Raw genomic sequence first — 11,949 nt, 5'->3', positions numbered from 1 at the left:
GAGTGTCAATGTGAGGGCTCAAACTCAGGTATGTGTGGCTCCAAAGCCACATTTTTAGCCAAAATTCTGTACTCCCACTTCTCTGGAGGAATAGTTATGTCCTGGAAGTGTGTTTTTTAAAAATAAGACTAGTTTGCTTTATATACACAAAATTATCCCATTGGTAATGCTAAATGCAAATCATCTCTAAAGTCTCATACTTATTAGCACTAAAAATTCCCTAAACATATGTTACCTTCTTGTATGTGAGAATAGTGCTACAGACAAACCAAACGCAGTACATATTTCTTTACAGTTAATTTATGGTAGTGGTTACAGATTAGTACTGGATTGTATACATAGAATTAACCAGATCCCACTATGGGAAAGGGCATTTGTAAAACAAATAAATGTGATGTAACCATGATTTGTGACCAGGAAACAGCCCCCAGTTTAATTGACCTACACTGTGACTTATAACATTATCTTTCAAGCAGCTGAGCTTACCAGCTGAGCTTACAAGCTGACATCTTCTGAGAAGAGGATCGTCTGGCAGCCATTTCAAACAGATTCACAAAAGAGAATACTCAACAGTCTTTTATGACGCACAGGCACAGCAGGTCACAGGGTCTGAGGAAAAATTTGAGATCAGACGAAGCCCATTGCTCTTCTATGCACCTTTTAAAAATTTCTCAGTTCATTTTAATTTAAACAGAATTTTGCTCCTGTGTTCTTTTCTAAACACAATAACATTTCTTTACAAAAGTTTTCATTCTTCTACAAAGATGAGAAGGCAAATGAGAAACTTATTGAAACTGAGGAAGAATTACAATCATTCCAAGCCTAGATATATTTTATAATTCCCCAGTCAGAAATCCTAACTTCTAAACTCAAATATGTCATAACTCTCTAGCCTTCTCAGAATCAATGCCATCCGTATAGTCATCCATTTCAATCTTGTTAAGACTGACATAAAAAAGAATCCACTGCTATTTATCTTTTTCCTTTCTTCCTGTTTAAATATGTCTCTGTATTAGTTTTGTTATGCTGCTATAAGAAATTACTACAAACTTAACTGGCTAAAAGCAATACCATTTTATTATCTTATCATTCTGAGGTTGGTACCTTAATGCAAGATCTCCCTGGCTGAAATCAAGGTGTTTGGAGGAGTCGTTCTAAAAACTGTACATTAAGAAAATCAGTTTCCGTGTCTCTCTAGCTTCTAGAGCCCCATATTCCTTGACTCATGGACCCCTCTGAATATCTTTGAAGCCAGCAGGTCGTTCTCAGCTGGCATCATGCTGACCTTGCTTTCTCATCCTGTATCCATTTCTGACGCTGACTCCTCTACATCTCGCTCTTCCATTTTTAAGGAACCGTGTGATAACTACTGTGAAAAGGTATTGAGTAGGATCCAAAAAGCTCACATGCAAATCCTGGCTATACCATTAATTGGATCAAGATATTTTAAAATTTGTGAACCTCGACTTCTTTGCTTTAAAAACAAAGATAATAAATAGTTCACAACTTGACTAGCTCACAGAATATTATGATGACCAAACAGATTGGTGACTTGAAAGGTACATTAAGACTGTTAAGTTGGACAAACAGCAGGTAAAAGAAAAGTGACATAAACTTTAGAGAATATCAGCCTGCGTTAAAATTCAAGCTCTGTCATGTGTCCCTGAGCTTGTTTTTTAAATTCTCCAAATAAGTTTTGCCGTATATAAAATAAAGCTAACTTCTCAAGGGCATTAGCAGAAGTGCTTAGAATCGTGCTGAAAGTTCACTGTAAGCACTCATTGTTAATTTTGATAAAGTGATTGAAATAATTTGATTATTGAGATTTCCATAGTTTAAATTCTAAGGGAAGTGATAAATATCTTATTTTGAACTCTAGACAGTATGTGGTTACCACAATTTACTTTTTAAACATTATAAATCTTTTTTTTGTCCCTTTCCTATCAGTAAAAGCACTTGGATTTTTTAAAAAATAGACTACTTTTTCTTTTATTTTAGAATCATTAATATATAGTTCCATGAGCAACATTGTGGTTACTAGATTGTCCCCAGCATGAAGACCACACCACATACCCCATAACAGTCACTGTACATCAGTATAGTAAGATGCTACAGAGTCACTACTTGTCTTCTCTGTTACACTGCCTTCCCTGCACGCCCCCTACATTATGTGTGCTAATGGTAATGCCACTTATTCACCTTATCCCTCCCTTCCCAACCATCCTCCCCAGTCCCTTCCCCTTTGGTAACTTTTAGTCCATTCTTGGGTTCTATGAGTCTGCTGCTGTTTTGTTCCTTCAGTTTTTGCTTTGTTCTTACACTCCACAGATGAGTGAAATTGTTTGGTCCTTGCCTTTCTCCACCTGGCTTATTTCCCTGAGCATAATATCCTCTAACTCCACCCATGTTATTGCAAATAGTAGGATTGTTTTCTTCTTATGGCTGAATAATATTCCATTGTGTATATGTAGCACATCTTCTTTATCCATTCATCTACTGATGGACACTTAGGTTGCCTCCATTTCTTGGCTATTGTAAATAGTGCTGCGATAAACACAGGGGTGCATATGTCTTTTTCAAACTGGACTGCTGCATTCATAGGGTAAATTCCCAGGAGTGGAATTCCTGGGCCAAATGGTATTTCTATTTTTGTTTTTGAGTAACCTCCATACTGCTTTCCACAATGGCTGAACTAATTTACATTGCCACCAGCAGTGTAGGAGGGGTCCTCTTTCTCCACATCCTCACCCACATTTGCTGTTGTATGTCTTTTGGATGTTGGCCATCCTAACTGGTGTGAGGTGATATCTCATTGTGGTTTTAATTTGCATTTCTCTGATGATTAGCAATGGGGAGCACCTTTGCATGTGCCTGTTGGCTCTCTGAACTCCTTCTTTGGAGAACAGTCTGTTCAGATCTTCTACCCATTTTTTAATTGGATTAGTTGCTTTTTGTTTGTTGAGGTGCATGAGCTCTTTGTATATTTTGGATGTCTACCCCTTATCGGATATGTCATCTATAAATGTATTCTTCCATACTGTAGGATGCCTTTTTGTTCTACTGCTGGTGTCCTTTCCTGTACAGAAGCTATTTAGTTTGAAATAATCACATGTGTTCATTTTTGCTTATGTTTCCCTTGCCCAGGGAGATATGTTCATGAAGAAGTTGACATGTTAATGTCTAAGAGATTTTTGCCTATATATTTTTTCTAAGAGTATTATGGTTTCATGACTTACATTCAGGTCTTTGATCCATTTTGAGTTTACTTTAGTGTAGGGGGTGAGACAATAATCCAGTTTCATTCTCTTACATGTAGCTGTCCAGTTTTGCAAACACCAGCTGTTGAAGAGGCAGTCATTTTCCCATTGTATATCCATGGCTCCTTTATCATATATTAATTAACCTTACATGCTTCAGTTTGTATCTGGACTCCCTAGTCTGTTCCATTGGTCTATGGGTCTGTTCTTGTGCCAGTACCAAATTGTCTTGATTACTGTGGCTTTGTAGTAGAGCTTGAAGTTGCAAGTGAGATACCTCCTGCTTTATTCTTCCTTCTCAGGATTGCTTTGGCTATTCAGGGTCTTTGGTGGTGCCATATGAATTTTAGAAGTATTTGCTCTAGTTTATTGAAGAATGCTGTAGGTATTTTGATAGGGATTGCATTGAATCTACAGATTGCTTTAGGCAGGATGGCCATTTTGACAATATTAATTCTTCGTAGCCAAGAGCATGGGATGAATTTCCATTTATTCGTGTCCTCTTTAATTTCTCTTGAGTGTCTTATAGTTTTCAGGGTATAGGACTTTAACTTCCTTGGTTATGTTTATTCCTAGGAATTTTATTCTTTTTGATGCAATTGTGAATGGAATTGTTTGTCTGATTTCTCTTTCTGTTAGTTTGTCATTAGTGTATAGGAATGCCACAGATTTCTTTGTATTAATTTTGTATCCTGCAACTTTGCTGAATTCAGATATTACATCTAGTCATTTTGGAGTGGATTCTTTAGGTTTTTTTATAGTACAGTATCATGCCAGCTGCAAACAGATGGTTTGATTTCTTCCTTACCAACCTAGATGGCTTTTATTTCTTTGTGTTGTCTGATTGCCATAACTAGGACCTCCAGAACTATGTTTAATAAAAGCGGGAAAAGTGGGCATCCTTGTTTTACTCCTGATCTTATAGGAAAAGCTTTCACCTTCTCGCTGTTAAGTATGATGTTGGCTATGAGTTTGTCATATATGGCCCTTACTATGTTGAGGTACTTGCCCTCTATACCCATTTGGTTGACAGTTTTTATAAGGAATGGACGTTGAATTTTGTTGAATGCTTTTTCAGCATCTATGGTCATGATCACGTGGTTTTTGTCCTTCTTTTTGTTGATGTGGTGGATGATGTTCATGGATTTTCGAATGTTGTACCATACTTGAATCTCTGGGATGAATCCCACTTGATCATGATGTATGATCCTCTTGATGTATTTTTTAATTTGGTTTCTAGTATTTTGTTGAGTATTTTTGAATCTATGTTCATCAGGATATTGGTCTGTAGTCTTCTTTTTTGCCTGGTTTTGGTATTAGAGTGATGCTGCCTTCATAGAATGAGTCTGAAAGTACTCCCTCTTCTTCTATTTTTTGAAAAACTTTAAGGAGAATACGTATTATGTCTTCTCTAAATGTCTTATAAAATTCAGTGGTGAATCCATCTGATCCAGGGATTTTATTCTTGGGTAGTTTTTTGATTACTGATTCAATTTCATTGCTGGTAATTAGTCTATTTAGATTTTCTGTTTCTTCCTTGGTTCGTCTTGGAAGGTTGTATTTTTCTAGAAAGTTGTCCATTTCTTCTAGGTTATCCAGCTTGTTAGCATATAGATTTTCATAGTATTGTCTAATAATTCCTTTTTCTTCGGTGGTGTCTGTCATCATTTTTCCTTTCTCATTTCTGATTCTGTTGATGTGTGTGGATTTTCTTTTTTTCCTAATAAGTGTGGCTAGGGGTTTATCTATTTTGTTTATTTTCTCAAAGAACCAGCTCTTGGTTTCATTGATTTTTTCTATTGTTTTATTCTTCTCAATTTTATTTATTTATGCTCTGATCTTTATTATGTCTCTACTTCTGCTGACTTTGGCCCTCATTTGTTCTTCTTTTTCCAGTTTCAATAAATGTGAATTTAGAATATTCATTTGAATTGTTCCTCCTTCTTTAAATAGGCATGTTTTGCTATATACTTTCCTCTTAGAACTGTCGTTGCTGCATCCCACAGAAGTTGGGGCATTGTGCTGTTCCTTTCATTTGTCTCCATATATTTCTTGATCTCTGTTTCAATTTGGTCATTGACCCACTGCTTGTTTAGGAGCATGTTGTTAAGCCTCCATGTTAGTGGTCCTTTTCATTTTCTTTGCATAATTAATTTCTAGTTTTATACCTTTGTGATCTGAGAAGTTGGTTGGTAGAATTTCAATCTCTTTGATTTTACTGAGGTTCTTTTTGTGACCTAGTATGTAGTCTATTCTGATAAATGTTCCATGTCCACTTGAGAAGAATGTGTATCCTTCTGCTTTTGAGTATAGAGTTCTGTACATGTCTGTTAGGTCCATCTGTTCTAGTGTGTTGTTCAGTGCCTCTGCATCCTTACTTATTTTCTGTCTGGTGGATCTGTCCTTTGGAGTGAATGGTGTGTTGAAGTCTCCTAAAATAAATGCATTGCATTCTATTTCCTCCTTTTATTCTGTTAGTATTTGTTTCACATATGTAGGTGCTCCTGTGTTGGGTGCATAGATATTTATAATGGTTATATCCTCTTGTTGTACTGTCCCCTTTATCATTATGTAATGTCCTTCTTTGTCTCTTGTTCTTTTCTTGGTTTTGAAGTTTATTTTGGGTGATACAACTACTGCAACACCTGCTTTTTTCTCTCTATTGTTTGCATGAAATATCTTTTCCCATCCCTTCACTTACAGTCCGTTTATGTCTTTGGTTTTGAAATGTGTCATTTGTAGGCAGCATAAATATGAGTCTTGCTTTTTTATCCATTCTATTACTCTGTATATTTTGATTCGCACATTCAGTCCATTTACATTTAGGGTGGTTATCAATAGATAATTACTTGTTGCCATTGCAGGCACTGAATTTGTGGTTACCAATGGTTCTAGGACAGTTTCTTTACTATCTCACCATCTAACTTAACTCACTTATTATGCTAGAATTCTTTTAACATAGAATATCATTTAGTAACCAAGATCTGAGGACTAGATGTTCTCATTGCCAGTGACTTCACACTGATTCTGTCCCAGTTCCATAGACAGAGCCAGGAAATACATGTATACTTAGAGCCCACTAGGTTTTCCTTTTCCTGTGCATTTCATCTCCCTTTTTTTCCTACAATGAGAACCCTGATTCCCAACACCAATATGCTTACTAATTTATTTTATCCTTCAAGACACATAAAAATAATTTCAGTACTATTAAACCAATATCACTATCAGCAACAAAGCTATTAAATGAAGTAAAGTGATTTTTCTACATTTTTTACCCTAAGTCTATAACTCACTAAGTGTGTTCAGAGAACTGTGCGCAAAAGTTCTTTGAAAAACTCCTTTCCTTATGGCTATTCATCAGTTCAATACAGTTTCTGCTGTAATTAATTAAAAATTTTTTCTTTTATCCTTATTTCAGTTGTTCAAAATCATTAACATTTCAAAAGCAAGGTCAAAATATATGAAATACATATTACATATAAAATATATAATTATATATAATATATAAAAATTATATCTAATAATTTTCATTTCTGTCAAAATTTCCAATCAGTTCCGACATGTTCACCACAGCTTCTTTTCTCCTTTCTGTTCTCAGAATGGCACTTTTTAAAAATAAGTATGTACACACACACACACACCTTTTTTCCCCTTGTTTTATAAAAAAGACAGTATGCTCTATTTACTATTTTGCACTATTTTCTTAACTTAATATTTTATCCTACAAATGATTCCATATCTGTTACACCAGTGAGAATGGCCACTATCCAGAAGACAAGAAATAACAAGTGTTGGCAAAGATGTGGAGAAAGGGGAAACCTCTTACACTGTTGGTGGGAATGTAAATTAGTGCAGCCACTACGGAAAGCTGTATAGAGGTTCCTCAAAAAAACTAAAAATAGAAATGCTATGTGACCTAGTAATTGTACTTCTAGGAATTTATCTGAAGAAAACAAAATCCCTGATTTAAAAAGATATATGTACCCCTATGTTTACTGCCACATTATTTACAATTGATAAATACTGTATTACTTGCTACACATTCACTACTGTTCCAGTTTCACTGTGAATTTATATTTACATTTAAGTAAATTACACAAATGTTAAAGGATTTTAACATTAAGTGCCCTTCTTTGTCATTACTTTGTAGCCTTTGACCTGATATCTACCTTTCCAATATCAGGATCAAAACCTTAGCCTCATAAAACTTCACCTTTTTAATTGCAATTATTCTCAGTCACTTGTTTCAGACATTGCTTATATCAGAATACAGCTGGGTTTCAAAATGAGCTAATTGGAAAATCTTTTTCTTTTAAAAAGTAATTTAAGGCCATTTATATTTTTAAAAATTTCATGATATACTGCATATTAAGTTACTTTATTATGCTTTTTGTCTCTATTCAGGGGTCAGTTTTGCTGTTCTATATTTTCTTTGATGTATAGGAAATTACATATTTTTACTCCTAGTGGTTATCTTAATACTTATATTTTTTAAATGTTCTTATTACTTTATTTACTTACTAAGGTTTCAATATTTTGGTTCATAGAGTGTAATGATATCTCTTGATACCCCCTATTATCCAGGGCTCAGTCAATGAGCTTACTCAATATTTTACTTTATTTCACTCTTCTCCCATTTTTTGTTACATTCTCTACTTTATATATTCCTCTTCCATTCTTGTCCCCACCTTTATTTTAGTCTTGGATCTGCAAATAAATATATTCAATATTCCATATTATTCTTTGAACTAAGTTTTCAGAGTCAGCCTTGGCTAGATGAAACCATCCTGCTCTAGATTCCTCAGGAAGGGCTCCTGAGCACAGAGTGCCAGAGGCACTGCATGTTTAAGGTGACTCCTACACAGCTGAATAACAGCTCAGTTCCATATGAAATCCTTAATTTTTTCGAGTGTCTTAAAAATGTTTTAACACTATTGTTTTAAATCTTACCTCAAGTGGTTTAGGGCTAACTTGCTTTTCTTTCCTTCAAAAGTGACTTTCTGTGTTTTGTTTGGAGACCAGCAGGATAGCTTTAAAGTATAATAGATTAATTAGAATATGTCTCAGAGGTGACCATTGTATATTCATGATTCCAGGTGTGTAGTAGGCCTTTTTAATGTTAAAGTCGAGTCTTCTATTTACAGAAAACTCTCCTTGATTATAGTGTTAAATATTAGGTCTGTTTCATTGCTTTCTTCTCTTTTTAAGATGTTCTAATTATGTATATGTTCATTCTTCTTTGTCTATGCTCTATATCTCTTTCTGATCTTTTTAATTCTTTGTTTTTTCATTATCATTCTGGCTACTTTCATTTAACTCCTCATTAAGCCTTCTAAAAGGTTCAGTCAATTTTTCCTTGAGCTTTCCATAAATTTTCCTGGGATGATTTCTCTTTTATTTTTATTCCTGAGATGATTTTGTCTTTTTCTTCCACTTCTTTCCTGAGTCTGATTCTCATCTCACATATTCCTGTTTTTATGTCTATTTCTAATCCAAGATTCTAATGTAAAGTATTTGTTCATATCTGATTGGGGGGAGTGTTGTGTTTCTGACTCCTGCTTCACTGGTAGTTTTGAAGAAATACTATTGATCAGCTAAAAAAAATTTCCACTTACTAAGGACAAAATTGTTTTTCCCCCAAATTCATATGTTGATGCCCTGATCCCCAATGTGACTATATTTAGAGATGGGGATTTTAGTGTTAATTAAAGTTAAATGAGACCATAAGACTGGTGCCCTAATTCAATAGGTCTGTGGCCTTATAATAAAAAGAGAGAGAAATCTCTCTCATTTTCCAGAAACATAAACCAAGAAAGGCCATGTAGGCACACAGCAAGGTGGCTGTCTGCAAGCCAGGAAAAGCCCCACCGGAACACAACCATGCTGGCACCCAGATTTCAGCCTTACAGCCGCCAGAACTGTGGGGAACAAATTTATTGTTTAAGCCACCAACCTATGGGATTTTGTTATGGCAGCAACAGCTGACTAATACATCATTTTTTATTTTTTTATTTTTATAGTATGGATGTTGGATGCAGTTTTGTATTCTGTTCAATTCTGTTCATCTGATTTTCCTATGCAAAAGTAACAGGTTTATCTAGAGCAATGTTGGAAGTTTTTAGAAGTTTTAGTTCTAGCTCATCCTCCTCCATTATTATAGAGAACTGTGGTTCCCTTAATTAACAGTGCCATTTTTGGGCAGCTACTGGGGGTCTGAATGATTCATATCTTTTTCTGTTTTTTTCTTTGTAAGTCTTCTCATTTCTGTAGGATTTTTAACTTCCACTGCTTGTGCCCTTTTCTTTCACCAAGACTTTAGGAGTGCTCCCTATCCCAAGTCCCCCTCTCTCCCCAGAAAAGGTGCTTTCCCAATACATTCACCACTGGTTCTGTGCACTTCCCACACCTTTTCCTGTTCATTCTTCAGTAGCCAGAGCTTTGACCAAGGTCTCCACCCTGTTCTCAGTATTGCTCTAGGCAGGGTGTTGACTCTCTCCTACTGTGTGTGAATTTATCATTGTTTATCACTATTAGGTTCCTATCCACTTTTCTGCTCAGTTGCTGCCTGACTCCCTAACATCATGTGTTCTGAGAATGAATCTGCTGAATTTGTATGTTTTTTTCACTATCTATACATAATTGAAATTTTTAATAGTCTTGGTGTTCTAATTATGCCATAGATATCAATTTTGGGTAATTTGATTTGCTCTTTTCATTGACCTGCATGCATGGTTTTTGAAGAAATGCTTAGAAATTTTGATTTCGGCAGCTTCCAATACCTATAGGAAGCCGGCAGTCACAATCATCATTTTTCATTCCTTGTAACAACATGATATGACAGATGTAATAGTATTCAGGAAAAGAACTCATTCAGAAGTCTAGGGATCTGGTTCTTCCTCAAGAAAATACCTGTGACTAAAACATGCATTATGATTCCCATCTGGTGTGCACGGGCTCAAAGCTATTCCATTACTGATTTCTTGGCCCATTTCTTCAGCCCTTTAATTCCAAGTGTTCCTTTGGCATTTTCTCCTAAATATCTCTTTCCATTATGATCTTAATTTAGTTGGATTAATTTCATTTGTTACTGAAGCTCTGCCACTCAGTTTACCCACAATATTACTTGGTCAAGTCTATATACTCCTACAACTCTTCCTACCCCTCTGTATTGCTTGGAAGCTTAAAGAAATGAATTCACATTATATAAGGGCTTTTAACGTCACAGTGCTTTGTAAAGAGAAGGAAATATTTTATCATTAACCCCATTTTAGCTTAGAAGAAATAAGTGAAGTTGTTAATTGGTTATTTCAAGGTGATACAGCATGTTTATATGAATTTCTAGTCCTTGGTTACTATTGTTTTCATTGTATCATACATGTGGACATCTTCATCTCAAGTATCTTAAACTTCAGCTGTTTGTATTTTAGCTATTTGAATTCCTCAAACTCTAAGACAACCAACTTGCAAATACCTTGTCTGGATTTTTATGTCTAAAAAATTTAAGTATATTTCAACCTTCCCCATCAGTATTCATCATTACTCCATCCATTCTATACTCATTTGTATTCACTTCATTCTTGCATCCACTTACGTCTATTTTAATATCTGGGTATTTTTCCCCACAATTTTCAGACAAGGATTTTCTTCTGTTTTTCCTAACTCACTGCTTTTTTTTTTCTCTAACTTCCAGGTTCAATCAGATATTTTTCATATCCTGGAAAAACTCCTGGAAGCATATTTATAACTGAGGAAATTTCTTACTAATCCTTGTCTTTTGTGTTTCTACATGCCTTCTGCACCCATATTGTCCCCTTGTTAATCTCACAATTTTTCCAAGCCTTCAGTATTCCAATGCACATTTTTTAAATAAAAGTAGTAGAAAGAAAAAAGAAAATGAGAAAACAAGGATTAATAAAAAGCTCCTAGACCAATAAGTTTCTATTGTTTAGTTCCCCCTTAGTGCTACGAATGTATTCAAGAGTAAGAAAGGAAAATACATGTTCAGCTCTGAAGGATCTGGGATGAATCTTAACAGCAGACTAATTTGCCACAAATTGGTCTTTAGGCTAATAGTAAGACAGATAGGAGTTATAAAATACAAGCAAATTAAAGATGAAGACACTAGAGGCACAATCCTACCTGGCACTTCTGACATTAAAAGACATGTAAAACCTGACAAATGCTTATTCAGAAAAATGCAGAAGCATATTTACTTGCTCTGACTGTATGTTTCCATTGAAGCACGTGGTGTCGTTAAACATTCTGGGAGGGGAATGAGGAAGCCTGAGGAGTTTCCCAGTAGGTACTGGTGTGTGGAGACAATGGGTTTCCATCCAACTCAGACTAAGCAATTGAGGCCCTGCATAAAAAGATGATAAATCAACATCCTTCCAACCTTTAAAGGGAAGCAAAAGCACTTAATAGAATCCCATTTTTTCCCCAACATGATGTATATTTTGCAAAGCTGCTATAAAAATAGTCATTATATCCTTGGGAGCCAAGATGGCGGCGTGAGTAGAGCAGTGGAAATCTCCTCCCAAAAACACATAGAGCTATGAAAATATAACAAAGAAAAATCTTCCTAAAATAGAGACCACAGGACACAGGACAACATCCAGACCACATCCACACCTGCAAGAACCCAGCGCCTTGTGAAGGGGGTAAGATACAAGCCCCAGCCCGGCGGGACCCG

General features: G+C 35.5%; 1 long non-coding RNA gene across 1 annotated transcript in view; it reads right to left on the bottom strand.

The window, feature by feature from the left end:
* Positions 1-406: 406 nt before the first annotated feature.
* The window catches only part of LOC140844003 (uncharacterized), a 49,670-nt gene continuing 38,127 nt past the window's right edge, over positions 407-11,949 (bottom strand). Inside the window, exons 2-3 of the long non-coding RNA XR_012122060.1 lie at positions 11,471-11,616; positions 407-609 (exon numbers count right to left, since the gene is read on the bottom strand). This is a non-coding gene — a long non-coding RNA (uncharacterized lncRNA). The remainder of the gene's footprint in view (positions 610-11,470; positions 11,617-11,949) is intronic.

The sequence above is a fragment of the Manis javanica genome, chromosome 10 (assembly GCF_040802235.1).
Source record: "Manis javanica isolate MJ-LG chromosome 10, MJ_LKY, whole genome shotgun sequence".
In the NCBI taxonomy this organism is placed as follows: Eukaryota; Metazoa; Chordata; class Mammalia; order Pholidota; family Manidae; genus Manis; species Manis javanica.
This window is presented reverse-complemented; position numbering and strand designations above follow the sequence as displayed.